The sequence below is a fragment of the Limulus polyphemus genome, unplaced genomic scaffold (genome assembly GCF_000517525.1).
Source record: "Limulus polyphemus unplaced genomic scaffold, Limulus_polyphemus-2.1.2 Scaffold7204, whole genome shotgun sequence".
Classification (NCBI taxonomy): domain Eukaryota; kingdom Metazoa; phylum Arthropoda; class Merostomata; order Xiphosura; family Limulidae; genus Limulus; species Limulus polyphemus.
The window spans coordinates 24,009-34,357 of NW_013672814.1; the positions used below are offsets into that span (position 1 = coordinate 24,009).

The 10,349-nt window shown below is 34.5% G+C and overlaps 1 long non-coding RNA gene across 1 annotated transcript in view; it reads right to left on the reverse strand.

The window, feature by feature from the left end:
- The window catches only part of LOC111089731, a 14,883-nt gene extending 4,791 nt beyond the window's left edge, over positions 1-10,092 (reverse strand). The window contains exons 1-2 of the long non-coding RNA XR_002613945.1: positions 9,666-10,092; positions 645-653 (exon numbers count right to left, since the gene is read on the reverse strand). This is a non-coding gene — a long non-coding RNA (uncharacterized LOC111089731). The remainder of the gene's footprint in view (positions 1-644; positions 654-9,665) is intronic.
- Positions 10,093-10,349: the final 257 nt, after the last annotated feature.

Genomic DNA, 10,349 nt, shown 5'->3' on the forward strand with positions numbered 1-10,349 from the left:
CTACTTAGTTCGTTAAGTTAAACCGTCCTCAGACTACGTTCGTGACGCCACGGAGGGGAGGGGGGGGGGGGAGTATTTTTGCTACTTAGTTAAAATTAACTATTTATAACTATTAAACAAAGTTGTTTTCAAGCGCCAAGCTGCATAATGGGCTATCTGCAATGTGCTCTTCACGGGCATTAAACCTCGAATTTTAGCTTTATAAACTAAAAAATTAATAAAGATAATTCCAGGTAAAATAAGGCAATTTGGTTAAGAGTATTATTAAAATACAAGAGCAGTGTCAATATATGTGAGATTGGATTAAATTAATTCAAAACTACGTTAATGAAAAAGAAATTACTCAACGGGTCTGACAGATAAAGTTTTACTTTTCTGCACGAAACAAATAGGATATCAGTTTTGTGAATATTTGCATAAATCCAAAGAGTAATAATATCCTTGATACTTTTGATGTTGATAAGAAACGAAAGAATGTAAACATGATTATTTGTGAATATTCCCATTTAGATAATACGTATAATCAGATCTGATTTGTGATAGTAAAAAAACCCGTTAGTTTTGCGGTTTGAATTTAAAATATTATTGAAATATAAAATTAACGTGTTTGTTTGTTTGCTTAGAATTTTTGCACAAAGGGACACAAAGCATATCTCTCCAGAATTTCTCACTAATTTTGAACTGTATACAAGAAGGAAAACAGCTAGTCAACAGTATCCATTGACAACTATTGGACCATTTGTCTGACCAAACAGATTACCATTACTCTTAAGACGCATCTACGATCCCAATGTGCGGAGCGTGTTTTTATGGTAACAGTATTTGAACCACTAACTATCGCTTTCAAAACCTAGACACGTTAGCCAATAGGCTACACCCGACCACAAAATAAATACATAAAAGATCATGTTTTTATCACGAAATGCTTGTTTAATTGGTCTTCAATTAATTATACTTAAATGTTAGTACGTCTGGTTTGCAATGTTTTTTTTTACGTAATTTAAACGAAAATTTGCAATGAAGATTAAACCTACATTAATCGCCTGTGAAAAACCCACAACACTAAACATCATACTCGACCGTTATTTATATTTTAATATATATATTGATAAGAATTTATCTTTCGTATTAGATTTGTTAAACATTGAAAACAGATTGTTCGACAAACAATTTTCTTTTTAAAAATTTAAATCAGCATCGAATAATAAAAATTGAATTCCTCTTTCGGTTTAGTTTTATTTGGGTATTTTGTCTCTCTCTTTTCTTTTCTATAGAGAAATTATTAAAAATAAAGTTACAAAGTTTGAGTTATTTGTAGTGGGTTTGTTTTACAGTTTCCGAGGCCAAAGATAATCTAAGAATTTTACAAGTTTTTTTTATTGAAGTTAATACACAAACAACGCATCCGACTCCAGGAATGAGCTGTTAAGAGACTAATATTTTGGTTTTGATTCAACTGAAATTTATTCTTGTTTACAGGTTTTAAAAGGGGATATGGAAAGCAATCTACCTGAATGAAAAAACAACAACAACTGTGGCCTTAAGTCTATAGTCTGTGCATCTGCGTATAAGTAATTTCAAGTTACTCCATGTTCTTGTTTCACAGGATTTAAGTGAAAGATCTATGTGCATATTCTGTAGGCTTGAGAAAGTGATCAAAACATTACTGTCAAACAGATTCTTCTTAGATACTTTATTTTGTCAGATTGTACGCTATAAAACGTGAAATTCACACTCAGCAATCGATACAGTAAGTCTCTACTTTCTTATAACACAAAGAAACTATGTTCGCTGTAAATCTTCCTTGTGATAACCCGATACAGTTTGTTCCAGTGGCATGCAAACAAAGAAACTGTAAAAGGATGAAGATCGATCTTCCTTTTGATAACCCGGTACAGTTTGTTCCAGTGGCATACAAAGAAACTGTAAAAGGATGAGGATCAACCTTCCTTGTGATAACACGGTACAGTTTATTCCAGTGGCGTACAAACAAAAACTGTAAATGGATGAAGATCGATCTCCTTTTGATAACACGGTACAGTTTGTTCCAGTGGCATACAAACAAAGAAACTGTAAATGGTTGAAGATCGATCTTCCTTGTGATAACCCGGTACAGTTTGTTCCAGTGGCATACAAAGAAACTCTAAAATGATGAAGATTAATCTTCCTTGTGATAACACGCTACAGTTTGTTCCAGTGGTATACAAAGAAACTGTAAAATGATGAAGATTAATCTTCCTTGTGATAACACGGTACAGTTTGTTCCAGTGGCATACAAAACTTTTTTTTTACTATAGTTATTCATTTTAGCTTTAAATATCTAGACTTACCCTAAAAATGGACTTATTAGCATTGTTTTTCATTAAGTAGAAAAAAATTTAACGTATTTTCCCCACTTTAATGTATTATACACAATTATCAAAGTCCTTTCAATTTCTTATGGTTACAAACATTTAAGTTACGTATTTATAACCATACACTTTAACATATGCATTTATGATCTGGTAGCTTTACACATTGGAGTATGACATGCCCTGATAGTTAGGGCGCTGAACTCGCAATCTTAGGGTCACGTGTTCGAATCTTGCTAATCAAACATGCTAATCCTTTCAGCCGTGGGTGCATTATAATGCGACGGTCAATCCAACGTTGGTAAAAGAGTAGCTCAATAGTTGGCGGTGGGTAGTGTTGTATAGCTGCCTTCTCTCTAGTCTATCAATGCTAAAACAGGGACGACTAATGCAGATAGCCCTCATGTAGCTAGTCATCCCCATCCACCGCCAACTCCTGGGCTACTCTTTTACCAACGAATAGTGAGATTGACCGTCACATTATAACGCCCCCACGGCTGAAAGGGCGAGCATGTTTGGTGGGACGGGGATTCGAACCAGCGACCCCCATATTGCGAGTCCAGCGCCCTAACCACCTGGCTTTCGGTATATGGAAATATTTATGTATCTATTATGTACCCTAATAATGGTCTTAATGACTGTATATTGACAAGCGTGTTTAGTGTTATATAATTCTGTTATGAATTAAAAATAGACCGTTTAAACAGTAATTTACAAAGTATGGGTGTTTGTTGCGATTTACTACTTCGATAAAGTAGATAAATAACGGTAGTAAATGAAAATTTTTACTGATTTTAACACACAGTAAAATAATAAGTTCATATGATGTATTTTTTAAATAATTTGGTAATTAACATGAAACATTCCTTAAGAATACAAATCTTAAGATAAGTTAAAGTACGATTCCTTTTGATACGTCACTCATCAACCTGATATCAATTTCCAAAAACAAAAAATAATAGCAGAAGGGACACAAATAGTTTTTCCATGTCAAATATTATATCATAATATCAGTAAGCTCTTTTGATATAAATTCTACTGTTATTTTTATGGAATATCTAGATTTCATACTTTACACCATAACTTAAGTCAGTTGTCTAGATGCTGCACCAGAACTGAAGTAACTATCTGGACGCTGTTCTTTACACTCTGACTTATGTACATTATTTGTACACTGTACTTTACACCATGACTTCTTTGAACCGTCTCGATATCATGAATGAATTAACCAATAAAGGAGGTGTGTGAAAAGAGTTACATTGTGGAATGTAGATTACGTGTTGATCACAACACAAAGACAGGTTTTGATTCATATTCGGGTGAGACGTTCTCTTTTCTTCCTCTCGAACACAACACCAAATCTATAATACTATCTAAAGATTTAGTCTTCTGTTTACATTTATGTTTCATCTCGCTGTATCAGAAGAAGATACTATATGTATATATATATATATAAAGAGAGAGAGAGAGAAATATTTAAACAGTCAAGCAAAATAAAATACAAAAAGGACTGACGTTAAAAACAGACAAATACCAAAAATGTGATAAATGACGTTTAATTGAACAAAAACAAGCCTAAAAAAATTAATTAAAGGCGCTGCATAAATTGAAAGTATCCCCAGGGTACAGGCAATAATGTGGGATATAAAATGTGCCCTGGGTTTTGGAGGTGACTGCGGAAGTATGACCCCCATTGCGGTGGAGATACACCGTCTATCTATCAGTCTTAACCACTGTACTTTACACCATGACTTAACTAGGTGGTCTGAACACTGTACTTTACACCATGACTTAACTAGATGGTCTGAACACTGTAATTTACACCATGACTTAACTGGGTGGTCTGAACACTGTACTTTACACCATGACTTAACTAGATGGTCTGAACACTGTACTTTACACCATGACTTAACTATGTGGTCTGAACACTGTACTTTAGACCATGACTTAACTAGATGGTCTGAACACTGTACTTTAGACCATGACTTAACTAGGTGGTCTGAACACTGTACTTTACACCATGACTTAACTAGATGGTCTGAACACTGTGCTTTACACCATGACTTAACTAGATGGTCTGAACACTGTACTTTACACCACGACTTTCGTGAACTGTCTCGATATCACACAGTGAAGGGTGATATAGATGTGGGATGTTATGTGCTTGAACACCCACATCTCGCTCTACTAACTTGTGTTTCTTTTTATGATTTTATTTGATTTTTATGGATTTCTTCATGTGAGATTGGCGTACGGAGGTATATATATATATATATATGTAAACTTATCTTACATGAGTTTACACAGAAATTTGTTTTTGTTATACTTTTTATGACACTACTGTTTATCTGTGATTGGTATACAATTTTTGATGTTTTAATTTTGTCCCAAAATCAAAATATCCTTAAGCCTCTTTTTTTAACAATGTAAATAAACTGAAATCGATGTAATAAAATGTTTATATTGGCTTACCTACCAAAATATATTTTGCATTAATATTTATATAAATGATGTAATTTCTCACATGATAAAAATCAGAGAATTGGATTGTTAATTCTAATCTGTAATTAAGTAAACTGGAAGCAAAAATAGCTTTTCCTTAAGCGGCCTTGACCGGCATGGCCAGGTGGTTAGGGCGCTCGACTCGCAATCTGAGGGTCGCGAGTTCGAATCCCCGTCACACCAAACATGCTCGCCCTTTCAGCTGTGGGTGCGTTATAATGTTACGGTCAATCCCACTATTCGTTGTTAAAAGAGTAGTCCAAGAGTTGGCGGTGGGTGGTGATGACTAGCTGCCTTCCCTCTAGTCTACACTGCTAAATTAGGGACGGCTAACGCAGATAGACCTCGTGTAGCTTTGCTCGAAATCTATAACAAACCAAACCTAAGCGGCCTTATTAGTCATTTTCGAGCTTGATCAGCTTGAGATTGAAAAATATTACATGTACACATGTCATGTATATATTCTGCTCTGAAGATTTAAGCTCCAATTGAATATATTACTTTATTGTACACAAAAAGGAAACTGTGTACTTTTTTCATACACTGAACGAGGTTTTTTTTCCTCTCTCAGAATGGGCCGTTACTTCATTTCATGGCCAAGAGGTTAAGGCACTTGACTCGCAATCTGAGAGTCACGGGTTTTAATCCCCGTTCCACCAAATATGCTCGCCCTTTCAACCGTGGGGGCGTTATAATGTGACAGTCAATTCTACTATTCGTTGGCAAAAGAGTAGCTCAAGAGTTGGCAATGGGTGGTGATGACAAGCTGCCTTCTCTATAGTCTTTCACTACTTAGTTGGGGACGGCTAACGCAGATAGACCTCGTGTAGTTTTGCGCGAAATTCAAACCAAACTTCATTTCACCATGATTCATTTTAGTTAATTTATTTTATATTGACCTGGACTTGAGATTGCATTATTCTCAGAATAAATATTTCCGGAGGCACACAAAGTTATTTTTATAAAAGCTTGTACTTCAGTAGTGTCTACATGAAAGTTTTCAGTTGTATGGAACTATCTTCAAGGAACAAATAACAATTCTACTCTACAGAGATACCGTTTCTGCTTTTACAACCTGAAGGACACTGCCTTCAAGTAAATCTGTATAAACACTGTCTGCCAGTCTGTTGTCAGAATATAAAATATAAAGAAGCTTTAGTTAGAAAATATTCGCAGTGCGCCTTTAACTACTTTTATATCTGTCAACAGTACTACTTCTTTCGGTACCAGACCCCCAGTGACACAGCGGTATGTCTGTATGTCTACGAACTTACAACGCTAGAAACCAAGTTTCGATACCCGTGAGCAGAGCACAGATAGCCGTTTGTGTAGCTTTGTGCTTAACTACAAACAAACAAACTTTCGATACCACTGAAGTCAGGAACAAATTGTTGCTTACAAAAAATTGATAAACGTTAACTGTTGACAAGAAAATAACATCGGTCATTGTGCCCTTTTAAACACATGTCTACAGATGTTAGATATAATGCATCCTGATGGTGCAAATATGTTACGATTGACTGATTTTGTAAGTCAAACTTCATCTTTCATGTTATAAAACATACTAGAACTTTATCAGTTTTGTTATCTGTTGTTTCTGAATTGGGTCTATCGATGGCTTTGACCTTCGGTGCTGTTTTACCAAAAACTGAATTGCCTACTGACTTTTCACATTTTGTCTTATAAAATTTTTATTAATTTTATATTGATTAGCATACACTTTTAGATTATTTCGAGACATTTATAGCACGTGATTTTTTCAAGATTGACGAGAGAATTTTATTTACCGCAATGGGCCCTTTTCTTGGTGATGAATCTATATAAATATAATAGTACTGTCTGTTGTATCTTCATGTAACTACTTCGCAGGGTGTGAATGGATCTTCACCAAAATTGGTGAGAAGGTTCATTAGGTTCATGCGGAGATACGTATTTTCAGTTTTGCAGTTTTTATTGGGAGTTTTGCATTTTTTACCACTACTCCATCCTCTTTAGATGGATCTTTACCACATTTGGTATGGAAATTTATTGGGTCCATGGGAAGATACACGCAACTTTACAGTTTCACATTTTGTGTTTTGCAGTTTTAATGGGCGTTTTTTACAATTAAATATAAGGGAAGCAGCTTTTCATGTCCTAAGATAACCTTTCATTAATGACGAATTTATATAACTTCCAGCTAGTAATAGTCAGTTAATGAACAATTAACCTTTCATTTATTCATATTCATCAAGAAACACGTCTGAGAAATTGACAAAAAAAAAAAAGATGTATTTACAATAATAAAAATAAATTAAAAAAACAAGGTTGGATGTTGTAATCTCTTGGTTAACTAAGAAAGAATATATATACGAAACATTCGTACACTCTATCAGACATTTATAAACAATGATTCTTACAGGTGATTTATTCCAGTTCAAATATACTTCACGAACTCTTCCTTCAAAAAAGACGAGTTGTTTTGCTGTATTGCTAAAAACAGTACATCAACGAAAAATACAAATGTTTCATCAGTTCGCCAAGGAAAAAAAGATCCAAGTTAATTTTATCGCCATACTGAAAGCTGATATTTTTTTTGCTCCGAGCTCAATGATACCTAGCGAACATATAGACATTTCATTGAAATCGATTGGTACACGTGATAATACAATGTTTGTCTTATCAAACTTTATTACGATTCTTCATAACGCGATTTCCTGAAAGATAATTGACACCCTGTTGCCTGCTGATCGACTTCCCTTCACAGAAAACATGGATACAGCGCTGACCACTAAGAGCTCCTATTCGCTAATGCTTACCTTATGTTTGTTCTTTTCGACAACTAATAAACAAGCCTCCTCTCTCTCTCTCTCAGTTCATCATAGATGACATTTTTAAACGTGTTCAGAACAAAGCCGTCAAAAACCCCGCTTTGATAGTAAATAACATTTCATGATACACGAATCCCTTGTTTCCTCATAATACCCCAGTACAAACTATAAGTTAGAGCTCATTTAAGCGTAATAGTCATTATTTTCGAATGCCCTTTTAAATTGTAATTTTTCAATAAATATGACATTATTTTAGGCTAAATTGATGTAGCTTTAGATTTTCAAAGACAAACTTGTCTTCTGATTTTGAAGGCGTGTGTTGGCTAAAATAAATAATTCAGAACTTGTACAAAATATTACAAAATGTGACAGTGACATGTCTAGGCATGAATCGTTAAAAAAGTTTGAGAAAATCTTCTTTATACACCATAATAATTCTTTTTGGCAAAAGCAAATATTAGGTAGGGTTTGGACCAATCTTTAATTTTAAATGTCCTCTGGAGTTCCATAAATATCCCATCGTTATTAAGGCATTTATGTTTCGACTAATAGATGAATTGCCGATTTTTCTTTGTTCAGTTGTGGGTTTCTTATTGACTTCAGAATGGTTTTTGAATGAACATTATGTACCAAAGAAACCATTGTGATATCACAAAAACAACCACAGTCGAAACCAAGAAACTCTCCAATTTCTCAGTTATTCAAAATATTGATAAATTTATTTAACAATATGGTGGTGATCGATAATGAAATCACAAACAACCAACTAGAACTCCTTCTTCATTGAGTTGTGTGAACATATAAATAGACCTGACCACAGTTTACCTTTCACATAGACTTGCAGTAACATACTATGTTAATTATAGACTTGTCCTCAGACAAGCCCCCACTCCAGTGGCTAAGCAGTATGTCTGTGAGTTTATAATGTTAATAATCGAGCTTCGATACTCATGATGGGTACAGGATAAATAGCCAGTTGCGTAGCTTTGTGCTTAAACTCAGATATATATATTTTATAAATTAAATCTTGCATCGTATTCTCATCTCACATATTGAAAAACATTCCCCTGACAAACAGCTTTTATTGCACGACTTTCCTGTAGAGCAGAGAAACCCCCATTATATTTTACTTCGAGCTTTATGTTTTATCAAAATGTTAAATATATCTAAATACTAGATGTACTTCCGCAGAGTACCCGAAAGTGTTCTGTTTCAAGAGTAAATAAAACCAAACTTAAGAGTAAAAATTATTTTTATTTATTGCTTTTGAAGTTCATATTTCATGTTGTGTTGTAGCCTACAGAGTGCATAATTTTTCTCGTGATTCATGGCATGCGCACGTTTTACTGACGTCACGACATTACAAATTGCAATGCTAAGCGTTCCTTATATGCCGTAATATTAGTGTGTACTGACTGACTGACAGACAACATGCTACTGTAAAGTGTTGCGAGTGGTTAAAACAGGTAACCCCTCCAGGCGGTCTTCGGCCCCGTTTCAGGAAACTATTATTATTATATATATATATTTCAAAAAAATGTATTATTGCTAAAAAAAAAGAAGAACGAAATCTTTCTCTAAGAAGAAACCATTGATAATAAAATAGGAAAAGCTTTCAATATGAGAAGAAGCGAATTTTGTTCGTTTTTAGTCAGTTTCATAGTCACTGTTTTAAGACTCACTAATTCTTAAATGCTCCAAAAAATATACAAAGTTTATCAGTTTTTTATAACAATATATAATATTTAAATATAAACACGTAAAAATATTAAAAAATTAAAAAATCAACACAAGATGTTGTTTCATCTACTTTAACAATACTTTAAATTGGACATATACCTACATAACATGGGAGACTAAGTAAGACTTTGACTTCAAAAAAACTACAGAATCGGAGCTAGAGCAGTGAAATAAAATACTTGATAATCGCTAACGAATACCTGATACTTAGTAAAAGTAACAGCTCAAAGCTAAATATCAATGTATTATGAATAATTAAAACCTACTGTTCGTAAGAATGACACATCATCCTGCTCGGAACTTCCTTCGGCCGTATCCGCCATTTCTGGTGGTCTGTTGGTTCCAGCCGAGAATCTATTACTGTCGAAAAATCCCTTCTCTCAAATGTAAACCTATTTTCTGGGCGATTTGGCGATCACGTTGGATGGTTCGATCGAGTGAGTCGATTTGTTTAAGCGTAACCACGAAGAAGACACCGCAGTACCCATGCATACACTGCGATGTCACAGAATGCAGTCTCACATCCCAGAGTGGAAAGAAGGCCTCGGATGATAAGATGTCGTCAATAGCGTAATGAGAAATATTTTCACTGCGGTTTTCACTTCGCGGGACAATGAGAGAGAAGAAAACGATTATTTTCAACAATGTAACCTCTTGATGTTGCCTGCGCAGTCTTTACATAGTTGAAGTTCCGCCCTCATGTGGCCAAGTAAAATCTCATCTGTGCGTAAAGCACGTGGCCTATTGCCAACATTGAGTCACGTGGTTTACGCGAACTACGTAAATGTCGTCTGGCGCAAACAGTTACTACTCGCATTTTGTAACAAAAATTATTCAATGTGTTTTGTTCTTTGAATAATTAAACCTTTGTTGTAGCAAATGTTTTATCAAATAATTTAAACATATATAACTTGTTTTGAGAAGCGACTTATATTCTTCTTTTTAA